The 12,945-nt window shown below is 37.0% G+C and overlaps 1 non-coding gene across 1 annotated transcript; it reads right to left on the reverse strand.

Annotated features, from left to right (window-relative positions):
- Positions 1-12,513: 12,513 nt before the first annotated feature.
- Positions 12,514-12,617, reverse strand: LOC122212492. The gene has a single exon (XR_006199171.1). It is a non-coding gene; the product is annotated as a U6 spliceosomal RNA (small nuclear RNA).
- Positions 12,618-12,945: the final 328 nt, after the last annotated feature.

The raw sequence follows: 12,945 nt of genomic DNA on the forward strand, positions 1-12,945 counted from the left end.
ATAAATAACTAATGAGGATGTGATGTAGAGCATGGGGAATATATAGCCAATAACATTATAATAACTTTGGTGACATATAATAACTAGACTTTATCATGGGAATCATTTCACAATGTATAAGAATACTGAATCACTGTGTGGTTCACCTGAAACTAATAGGATATTTTATGTCAATTATATCTGAATTTAAGGGAAAAAAAACCCCTTGGCACAAAAACAGACACTCAGATCAATGAAACAGAATAGAGAATCCAGAAGTGAACCCACAAACATATGGCCAATTAATCTTTGACAAAGCAGGAAAGAATATCCAGTGGATAAAGACAGTCTCTTCACAAGTGGTGCTGGGAAAACTGGACAGTGACATGCAGAAGAATGAACCTGGGCCGCTTTCTTACACCATACACAAAAATAAACTCAAAATGGATGAAAGAACTAAATGTAAGACAGGAAGCCATCAAAATCCTAGAGGAGAAAGCGGACAAAAACCTCTTTGATCTTGGCTGCAGCAACTTCTTACTCAACACGTCTCCAGAGGCAAGGGAAACAAAAGCAAAAATCAACTATTGGGACTTCATCAAAATAAAAATCTGCACAGCGAAGGAAACAATCAGCAAAACTAAAAGGCAACCAACGGAATGGGAGAAGATATTTGTAAATGACATATCAAACAGATAAAGGATTAGTATCCAAAATCTATAAAGAACTTATCTAACTCAACATGCAAAAAAACAAATAATCCAGTGAAAAAAATGGGCAAAAGACATGAATAGACACTTCTCCAAAGAAGACCCAGATGGCAAACCGACACATGAAAAAATGCTCAACATCATTCATCATCGGGGAAATACAAATCAAAACCACAATGAGATACCACCTCACACCTGTCACAATGGCTAACATTAACAACTCAGAAAATAACAGATGTTGGTGAGGATGTGGAGAGAGAGGATCTCTTTTGCACTGCAGGTGGGAATGCAAACGGGTGTAGCCACTCTGGAAAACAGTATCGATGTTCCTCAAAAAATTAAAAATAGAACTACCCTATAACCCAGCAATTGCATTACTAGGTATTTATCCAAGGGATACAGGTGTGCTGTTTCGAAGGGACAAATGCACCCCAATGTTTATAGCAGCACTATCAGCAATAGCCAAAGTATGGAAAGAGCCCAAATGTCCATTGATGGATGAATGGATAAAGAAGATGTGAGATAGATACACACACACACACACACACACACACACACAATGGAGTATTACTCAGCAATTACTCAGCAATCAAAAAGAATGAAATCTTGCCATTTGTAACTATGTGGATGGAATTAGAGGGTATTATGCTAAGCGAAACTAGTCAGTCAGAGAAAGACAAATATATGACTTCACTCATATGAGGACTATAAGACACAGAACAGATGAACACAAGGGAAGGGAAGCAAAAATAACATAAAAACAGGGAGGGGGACAAAACATAAGTGACTCTTAAATATGGAGAACAGAGGGTTATCGGAGAGGTTGTGGGGGGGGGATGGGCTAAATGGTTAAGGGGCATTAAGGAATCTACTCCTGAAATCATTGTTGCACTATATGCTAATGAATTTGGATGTAAATTTAAAAAATAAAATCTAAATTTTAAAAAAAAGGAAAAAAAACAAAAAAAAATATATTAAAAAAATAAAAAGACAAATCTTATTTTCTCCAAATAACATTTCCCAAAGGAGATATTCTGTGGACCACATCTAGGGAAAATGTGCTGAAAGCACAGAGCCAGATGCGGGTGTGGGGCTTGAACTCACAAACCATGAGATCATGACCTGAGCTGTAACCAAGTCAGACACTCAACCGACTGCCCCAAATTTGACTCTTACTTTAACAGAAGTGGAAGACTTGTTGCTATTTTTTTTTCTTGGCTCCATGGTCATTCTGAACAATGCAATCAGTGCTGACAACTTCACTCTCAAACTGGATATCAGGGCTCAAAAAGTCTGGAAAAAATTGTTTCCTTTTATTAAAAGTTATTTTGAGGACTGAAAAAAAAAACCCTTTCTACTCTTTTTAAAAAAATTAATTTATTTTTTAATTTAAATCCAAGTTAGTTAACATATAGTGTAATAATGATTTCAGGAATAGAATTTAGTGATTCATCACTTACATATAACACCCAGTGCTCATCCCAACAAGTGCCCTTCTTAATGCCCATTGCCCAGTTAGCCAATCTCCCCACCCATAACCCTGCCAGCAACCCTCAGTTTGTTCTCTGTATTTAAGAATCTCTTATGGTTTGTCTCCTTCTCTGTCTTTAGCTTATTTTTGCTTCCCTTCCCTATGTTCATCTTTTATGTTCCTCAAATTCCACATATGAGTGAAATCACGTATTTGTCTTTCTCTGACTGATTTATTTTGCTTAGGGTGGTTCATTCTAGTTCCATCGACTATATTGGAAACGGCAAGATTTCATTCTTCTTGATTGTGAAGTAATATTCCATTGTATATATATACCACATCTTCTTTATCCATTCATCAGTGAATGGGCATTTGTGCTCTTTCCATACTTTGGCTATTGTCGATAGTGCTGCTGGCTATTGTTGATAGTGCTGCTGTAAATATTGGGGTGCACGTGCCCCCTTCGAATCAGCATTTTTGTACCCTTTAGACAAATACCTTGTAGTGCAATTGCTGGGTCATAGGGTAGTTCTGTTTTTGATTTCTTGAGGAACCTCCATACTGTTTTCCATAGTGGCTGCACCAGTTTGCATTCCCACCAACAGTGCAAGAGGATTCCCCTTTCTCCACATCCTTACCAACATGTGTTATTTCCTGAGTTGTTAATTTTAGCCTCTCTGACAGGTGTGAAGTGGTATCTCATTGTGGTTTTGATTTGTATTTCCCTGATGATGAATGATGTTGAACATCCATCTGGATGTCTTCTTTGGAAAACCGTCTATTCATGTCTTTTGCCCATTTTTTTTCAATGGATTATTTGTTTTTTGCCTGTTGAGTTTGAAAAGTTCTTTATAGATTTTGGGTACTAACCCTTCATCTTATATGTCATTTGCAAATATCTTCTCCCATTTTGTTGGTTGCCTTTTAGTTTTGCCAATTGTTTCCTTCACTGTGCAGAATCTTTTTATCTTGATGAGGTCCCAGTAGTTGATTTTTGCTTTTGTTTCCCTTGCCTCCAGAGACGTGTCAAGTAAGAAGTTACTGCGGCCGAGGTCAAAGAGGTTGTTGCCTGTTTTCTCCTCTAGGATTTTGATGGCCTTCTGTCTTATCTTTAGGTCTTTCATCCATTTTGAGTTTATTTTTGTGTATGGTGTAAGAAAGTGGTCCAGATTCATTCTTCTGCATATCACTGTCCAGTTTTCCCAGCACCACTTGCTGAAGAGACTGTCTTTATCCACTGGATATTCTTTCCTGCTTTGTCAAAGATTAATTGGCCATATGCTTGTGGGTTCACTTCTGGGTTCTCTATTCTGTTCCATTGATCTATGTGTTTGTTTTTGTCCCAGTACCATACTGTCTTGATGATTACAGCTTTATAATACAGCTTTAAAGTCCAGAATTGTGATGCCTCCAGCTTTGGCTTTCTTTTTCTTTTTTTTTTTTATTTTAAAAAAATGTTTATTTTTGAGAAAGAGAGACAGAGCATGAGCAGGAGAGGGGCAGAGGGAGAGGGAGACACAGAGTCCAAAGCAGGCTCCGGGTTCTGAGCTGTCAGCATAGATCCCAATCGGGGCTTGAACCCATGAACTGTGAGATCATGACCTGAACCGAAGTCAGAAGCTTAACCAACTGAGCCACCCAGGAGCCCCTGGTTTTCTTTCTCAACATTATTTTGGCAATTCAGGGTCTTTTCTTATTCCATACAAATTTTAGAATTGGTTTTTTTTTTAGCTCTGTGAAGAATGTCGGTGTTATTTTGACAGGGATTGCACTGAATATGTAGATAGCTTTGGGTAGTATTGACATTTTAACAATATTTGTTCTTTCAATCCATGAGCATGGAATTTTTTTCCATTTCTTTGTGTCTTCTTCAATTTCTTTCATATGCTTTCTATAGTTTTTAGTGTATAAATCTTTCAACTTTTTGGTTAGGTTTATACCTAGGTATTTTATGGTTATTGGTGCAATTGTAAATGGGATCTGTTCCATGATTTCTCTTTCTGCTGCTTCATTATTGGTGTATAGAAATGCAACCGATTTCTGTGAATTGCTTTTATACCCTGTGATTTTGCTGAATTCATGGATCAGTTCTGGCAGTTTTGGGGTGGAATCTCTCAGGTTTTCTCTATAGAGTATCATGTCATCTGTGAAGAGTGAAAGTTTGACTTCCTACTTGCTGATCTGGATGCCTTTTATTTCTTTGTGTTGTCTGATTGCTGAGGCTAGAACTTCTGACACTATTTTGGATAACAGTGGTGACAGTGGACATCCCTGTTGTGTTCCTGACCTTAGGGGGAAAGCTCTCAGTTTTTCCCCATTGATGATGATATTAGCTGTGGGTCTTTCATATATGGCCTTTATGATCTTGAGGTATGATTCTTCTATCCCTACTTTCTTGAGGTTTTTGTCAAGAAAGGATGCTGTATTTTGTCAAATGCTGTCTCTGCATTTATTGAGAGGATCATGTGGTTCTTATCCTTTCTTTTATTAATGTGATGTATCACATCGATTTACTTGTGGATATTGAACCAGTTCTGCATCCCAGGAATAAATCCCACTTGATTGTGGTGAATAATTCTTTTAATGTATTGTTGTAATACATTACATCAATGTATCTTGTTGAGAATTTTTGCATTCATGTTCATTAGGGAATTTGGTCTGTAGTCCTTTTTAGTGGGGTCTTTGTCTGTTTTTGAAATCAAGGTAATGCTGGACTCATGGAATGAGTTTGGAATTTTTCCTTCCATATCTATTTTTTTGGAACAGGTTCAAAAGAATAGGTGTTAACTCTTCTTTAGATGTTTGGTAGAATTCCCCTGGAAAGCCATACGGCTCTGGGAGATTTTTGATTACTGATTCAACTTCTTTACTGGTTATGGGTCTGTTCAAATTTTCTATTTCTTCCTGTTTCTGTTTTGGTAGTTTATATGTTTCTAGGAATTTGTCCATTTCTTCCAGATTGACCAATTTGTTGGCATATAATTGCTCATAATATTCTATTATTGTTTGTATTTCTGTGATGTTGGCTCTGATCTCTCCTCTTTTATTTGTGATTTTATTTATTTGAGGCCTTTCCTTTTTCATTTTGATCAGTGTGGCTAAGGGGTTAGCAATTTTGTTAATTCTTTCAAAGAACCAGCTCCTGGTTTTGTTGATATGTTCTATTATTTTTTTTTAATTTCAGTATCATTGATTTCTTATCTAATCTTTATTATTTCCCTTCTTCTGCTGGTTTTAGGCTTTATTTGCTGTTCTTTTTCCAGCTCCTTTAGGTGTAAGGTTAGGTTATGTATCTGAGACCTTCCTTCCTTCCTTAAGAAGGCCTGGATTGCCATATACTCCCCTCTTATGAATGCCTTTGCTGCATCCCAGAGGTTTTGGACTGTTGCATTTTCACTTTTCATTGGCTTCCATGTACTTGTTAATTTCCTCTTTAATTTCTTGGTTAACCCATTTATTCATCAGTAGGATGTTCTTTAATCTCCAAGTATCCATGGTCTTTCCAAATTTTTTCTTGTGGTTGATTCCGAACTTCACAGCATTGTGGTCTGATAATATGCATGTATGATCTTGATCTTCTTGTACTTGTTGATGGTTGATTTGTAACCCAGTATGTGATCTGTTCTAGAAAACATTCCATATACACTCAAGAAGACTTTGTAGTCTGTTGCTTTAGGATGAAATGTTCTGAATATATCTGTTAGGTCCATTTAGCCCAGTGTAGCATTCAAAGCCATTGTTTCCATGTTGATTTTCTGCTTAGATGATCTGTCCATTGTTGTAAGTGGGGTGTTGAAGTTCCCTACTATTATGGTATTATTATCAATGAGAGTCTTTATGTTTATGATTAATCGATTAGTATATTTGGGAACATTCAAGTTAGGGGCATAAATATTTACAACTGTTATATCTTCTTGGCGGATAGACCCCTTAGTTATGATATAATGCCCTTCTTCATCTCTTGTTACAGCCTTTATTTTTAAATCTAGTTTGTCTGACATAAATATGGCTATTCCAGCTTTCTTTTGATGACCATTAGCATGATAGATGGTTCTCCATCCCCTTATTTTCAATCTTCAGGTGTTTTTAGGTCTAAAATGAGTCTCTTGTAAGCAGCATATAGATGGGTTTTGTTTTCTTCTCCATTCTGATACCCTATGTCTTTTGATTGGAGCATTTAGTCCATTTACATTTAAAGTGACTACTGAAAGATATGGTATTAGTGCCATTGTGTTGCCTGTAGAGTTGGTGTTTCTGGTGATGTTCTCTGGTCCTTTCTAGTCTTTGTTGCTTTGGGTCTTGTTTGTTTTATTTTGTCTTTTCTTCATTCAAAGAGTCCTCTTTAAAATTATTTGCAGGGCTGGTTTAGTGGTCAAGAACTCCTTTAGTTTTGGTAAGCTATCACCTCTTATCCCCCAGCCCTTCCCACCCAGCCCTAAGCAACCTCTTTTTTGTCTGTATTTACCTATTTTGGATTTCCAAATGAATAGGATCATACAATATATGGTCTTTTGTGATTGGTTGATTGCACACAAGCATAATATTTTTAAGGTTCATCCATGTTGTAGCATGTATCAGTGCTTCATTCTTTTTTAATTGTCAAATAAAATTCCATTATGTGAATATAATGGAATATATATATACAATATAAACATTTTGCATAAACATTTTGTTTATCCATTTGTTTGTTGATTTACCTCCACCTTTTGGCTATTATGAGTAATGCTGCTATAAATATCTGTGTACAAATTTTTGTGCAGACATATTTTTCAATTTCTCTTGGATGTATATCTAGGACTGGAATTGCTGGATAATATGGTAACTCTATATTTAATCACTTGGAGAACTTCCAGACTGTCTTCCAAAGCAGCTGAAACATTTTATATCCCATATAGCAACATGTGAGGGTTCTTGTTTTTTCTACATCCTTACCAACACTTGTTGTTATCTGACTTTTTAATTCTAGCCAGCCTAGGGGGTCTGGAGTGGTATTTCATGATTAGACTTACATTTCTGTGATGACTAAAGATGTTGAGCATCTTTTCTTGTGCTTATTAACAATTTGTATATCTTCAGAGAAATCTCTATCCAGACACTTTGCCCATTTTTAAATTGAGTTATTTGCTTTTTTTTTTTTATTGAGTTAGGAGTTACTTAATATATTCTACATACTAATCCCTTATCAGATATATAATTTTCCCACAACTTCCATTCTTTGGGCTCTTTTTATTTTTTGATGGTGTATTTGAAGCATAAAAGTTTTTAATTCTGGTGAAGTCCAACTTGCCTGTTTTCTTTTGTTGCTGGTGCTTTGAGAGTCATTATTAAGAATTCTTTGCCATATCTAAGGTCGGAAAGATTTACTTTAAGAGTTTTATAGGTTAACCCTTACATATAGGTCTTCGATCCAGTTTGATTTAATTTTTATCTCTAGTGTGAAATAAATCCAACTCCATTCTTTTGCACAGGGCTATCTACTTATGTCAGCACTGTTTGTTGAAAAGATTGCTCTTTCCCCATTGTATGATTTTGACACACTTGTTTAAGAACACCTGACTGTAGATACATGAACTACTTCTGGATTCTTGATTCTATCCTGCTGATCCATATGTCTATACTTATGCCAGTACCACATTTTCCTGATTACCACTGCTTTGTAGTAAGCTTTGAAATCAGGAAGAGTGAGTCTTTTTACTTTGTTCTTTTCAGGATTATTTTGACGTTGGTTGGTATCTTGCAATTCCCTATAAATTTGAAAATCAGTTTATCAATTTTTACAAAGAGTTCAGCTGGGATTTGGAGAGGGATGGCTTTGAATCTGCAGATTCACTGGAGGAATATTGTCATCTTAACAACATTAAGCCTTCCGGTCCATGGGCATGAGATGTTTTCCTATTTATTTACATCTTTCAATATTTTGTAACTTTTAAATATAAATTTTGGACTTCTTCTGTTAAACTTATCCCTAAGGATTTTATACTTTTTAACACTATTATGTGTTTTAACACTTTTTAACACTATTATTCTTTTTAACACTAGTCCTAGCAGACTTTTTAGTGGATTCTTTAGGATGAGAATTCTAAAACTTCTACATCTTGTGGAAGAATCATTGATCTCATGAGGTTTGCTTTCAGAGAATAATTTACTACCCCAGGAGACAATGGATGAGATCCAAAATCTAATTGAAAAGGTGGAAAAAATTGGAAAATTATCAGCAAGACCTCTCAGATAGAAGTTAATAGGTCATTATGGAGGAGGCTTTCATTTTCAGTAATATTAGGATTACAGGTGCCAGCTGTTGCTTAACAAAGGTAGATGCTTCAGAGTAACACTATCCAATGCAGCTTTCTGTAATGGAAATGTCTTATACCTATATTGTCCAAAACAGTAGCCCCTGGACATATGTGGATATTTACATTTAAAATAATTAAAATTAAATAAAATTTGAATTTAAAATAATTAAAATAAAATTTAAATTTTAGTTCCTCAGGCACACTGGCCACATTTCAAGTGCTCATTAGCTACATATATGGTATTGGATGGCACAGATAATAGAATATTTCTATCATCACACAAAGTTCCATTGGAGAGTGCTGACCTAGAGTCTCCAGTAAAGAAGCCACTGGGTTGGAGGGACATAAGAAAGAAGCAAATGGTATTTCCATCCTTAAATGATTCACAAAAAGCAAATTCAGTATGTTAGCTGATCCAATTAATGCCTTATCTATAACTTTTACATATATGTTGGAAGAAAAAGGAATTCACAATTAATGTTTTCCCTGTACTCTTTAAGAAAGGCAGAAATATGAACAATGGAGAAAGAAAAAAGAAGAATTGTATATTCTAGAGATTCAGGATTTTGAAAATCTAGTGTTAGTTATAAAGAAAAACCATTTCTTTATAAAAAGTAAAAAAAAAAACAAAAAACATGGTGTTATAACACTTCTCTGTAAAATCCTGCAGACTCTCCCTGCCTCTGGCTACAGTGACAAAGACCCGATTCAACTTCAAACTCTACACTTACAAGTGTGACCTTGGGCAAGTTACTTAATCTCTCTGTGTAGAGGTTCTCTCTTCTGCAAAATGAGAAAAGGAAAAGCATATGAAGCACCTAGACATGTATCTAGTACATAGTAGGCATTCAATACATATTAGATATTATTATTACCAGAGGGAGAGATAATATCATACAGAAGATTGATTTGTACTTAAAAACCTTGAAATGACTTCTCATTGCCTATAGAGTAAAACCCAAGATTCTCCGTATGTCCCATAGGGCACAAGTCTTGTCTGTATTTACCACTCAAGTTTTCTCTCTCGATGATCCACCTGGGACTCTTGGCTTTATTAACACCATGCAGCTTGCAGTTATTCCAGAAGGCATGCCATTTTAGATTTCCACAACTTGCTCATGCCATTCCTTCTGTCTGGAAGCTCTCTACAGTCTTCTTGGCCCAGTTAACATGTGATGATTCTTTAGGACTCAACGACAGTGGGTTAGGAGACTCTTTGGAGGACTTCCATTGCTTTCTCACCTACTGCTTTATTTTTGGGGTTTCTTTGGTGGTGGTGGTAGTGGTGGGTTTTTTTGAGAAAGAGAGAGCATGCACACACACAAGTGGGAGAGGGGAAGAGGGAGAGAGAGAGAGAGAGAGAGAGAGAGAGAGAGAGAGAGAGAGAGAATCTTAAGCAGGCTCCACTCCCAATGTGGAGCCCAACTCCTCACAACCATGAGATCATGACCTGAACTGAAATCAAGAGCTGGTGACTTAACTGACTGAGCCACCCAGGTGCCCCCTCACCTACTGTTTTACATTGAAATTATCTGGTTAGGGGTCTGTCTCCACCAATAAGTAGAAAACACTAAGTGTCAGATGCTATGTTATGCTTTGAGGGTATAAGGAGGAATAACAAATACGTTCTTGCCCCCACTAAGCAGAGTTTGAAAACAGAGAGGGACCATATCTCTAGTGCCTCTTTATATTCTCAAAGCCTAGCATATGTGTGGCACACAATAAGTACGTAAAAACACTATCAAAACAACCAGAATCTGATGTGTAGAGAAAGGACCGCCTAGCCCAGCACCTAACTTCCTCCCAATGAGGTTCCTTGAGTGTTTTAAAGGAGGAATTGCAGTGAATGAGCAGAGAAAATTCCAGGTGATGTTATGCTTGTCCCTCAGGCACATAAAGTCCCCCTCCCCCCATCCTTTGTGAGGACACCAGCCCTCCAGCATTGTCTCAGCGACCCATGGGCTCCTAGATCTCTTTCCACCACACCCATTTCCTCTTTTCTGTTGGAAAGCAATGGATAGAAGAGGTTTGATTAAATAAATTAATTTAATCTTAAGATTTTAATCTTAAAGATTAAAAAAAAACTCACGTAACAGTTGATAGCTTAAAGTTTAGCCTATGCTCCTTTTCCTAGTGCATCAGCCTTTCTGATACAGAAATCCAAATGTAAAAGTCTCTTGTCATATATAGAACAAAGAACTCTCACTGCCCTATCTGGGAACAGAGAAGGCACTACTACAAACAGAGAATTAGCTCCTTGTCCAGTGCAGAAACAGCATCTAGACTAGCAATTTTTTTAATATTTATTTATTCACACACACACACACACACACACACACACACACACACACACACGAGTGGGGGAGAGGCAGAGAGAGAGGGAGAGAGAATCCTGAGCAGGCTCTGTGCTGTCAGTGCGGAGCCCAATGTGGGGCTTAAACCCATGAAACATGAGATCATGACCTGAGTTGAAATCAAGAGTCAGACACTCAACAGACTGAGCCACCCAGGTGCCCCTAGACTAACAACTTTCTACCAGAAGTACGCCATAGTGCTGGTGATATAAAGATAATCTGGGTAATATAAAGTGAAATTGGTTAAAGAGATAAGCTTCTTAAAGAAGATTCATTTAAGAGGACATTTGAATGCTGGAAATAGAAATTGCCAGCCATATGGAAAGACAAGACTGTATGGAAAGACATTCTCGGGGCCAGTGGAACCTTACAGCATCCTCAGTAATAGCAACTTGTAGTTTTCCTGGATGGGCATTAGTGGGTCAATTATTATGTATGTAATATTATATCAGATAAGTAGTATCTAATATTATATTGGATAATATATTCTGACAAAGACAGTTCAGGAGTTCTGTCCCACAGATAGTTAAGGTTACTTCATAATAACTATAGCTACATGACACTCAACCTCTGGGGCTTCCCCAATATACAGACTAAGATAATCAAGAACGACAAACATGTGCCATGTTAGATAAAGATACGTGACTGTTTCCCACCACACCAAGAATTCCATGAAGACAGAGACTCAGGCTCATTCAGCTCTGGATGCATAATGCTAATATGGTGGTTGGCCCAGAGAAAGAACCTGGAACTTCTCGTTGAGTAGAAGCAGGAAGAAGGCCAGGAAAGAAAGAGAGATAAAGTGGAAACAAGAATGATCTGAGGCTCCCTAGGGTCAAAGATGGCCACTACCCAGGGACTTACAGGGACACTCAGGAACAGTAAATGGTCTCATCCATGCCAACCAACCATAAATGGGATCCTCTGTGGCCAAAAGCACAACAGTTGAATTAAATCAGTTTTACCAAGAGCTCTGTTCTTTCATTTCACTATCTCTTTAGCAGTTGTAAAGACTAGTGTATATTTTATCAGCTACAGGAGAAATAAAAACTGTAATAATAAAGTTGTCATAATAACCTTGTCCCAATTGTTCATAACTTTCTAAAATTTCAGTGTTTTGGCTAGTATTTTTTCCACTTGCTATCAGTCCAAAGGTAACTTTTGGAAGCTTGAGGAAAAAACTGTCACATTATTTCTAACTCGGTAAAAATTAAATCCTCATCATCTCCCCCTTACAATAACACACACATAGAAGTAAAATATAGAATCAAATATCTCCCTAAGGTGAAACAATAAGAATTTGGAGTTCAAGTTAGGAAATGCTGATTATTCTCTTTTTCTAATCAAAAATAGCATTTGAAAAAGATTTTAATGTTTATTTATTTTTGAGAGCGAGAGAGAAGAATTTGGAGTTCAAGTTAGGAAATACCTATTATTCTCTTTTTCTAATCAAGAATAACATTTAAAATTTTCTTAATGTTTATTTATTTATTTTTGAGAGAAAGAGAGAGTGCATGTGGGGGAGGGACAGAGAGAGAGAGAGAGAGAGAGAGGGAGACACGGAATTTGAAGCAGGCTCCAGGCCCTGAGCTGTCAGCGCAGAGCCGGCCTTGGAGCTCAAACTCACGAACTACGAGAACATGACCTGAGCCAAAGTCGGATGCTCAACCGACTGAGCCACCCAGGTGCCCCCAAAATAACCTTTTTTTTTAATGGAACTCTTCACAAATTATAATGTCTTCCTTGCCCAAGGGCCATGCTAATCTCTGTACCATTCCAATTTTAGTATATGTGCTGCTGAAGCGAGCACCAAAATAACATTTTTGATACAAGTTTTACTTTGCCTTTCTACATAGGCATAATGATATTTTACCTTTAAATGACCCAAAGCTCCAGTGCTAAATTATGTTTTCCTTCAAGGAGGATATAATTTCATATTCAACCAGCACAGCAATTTCAGGCTTACCAATTAAGTCTGTAGAAGGAATTATCATCCTTCTAGTTATGATTCTTCGTGCCTAGCAGGAACTGCGGAATGAAACAAAGTCCCGTATAAAGGTTAGGGAGGCAATCCAGCAAAGTGAAGGAAACTGGATGTGAAATTTTGAAAGCACCATTCATACTTGCTGTGTTTCGCA

The sequence above is a fragment of the Panthera leo genome, chromosome F3 (genome assembly GCF_018350215.1).
Source record: "Panthera leo isolate Ple1 chromosome F3, P.leo_Ple1_pat1.1, whole genome shotgun sequence".
Taxonomy (NCBI): Eukaryota; Metazoa; Chordata; class Mammalia; order Carnivora; family Felidae; genus Panthera; species Panthera leo.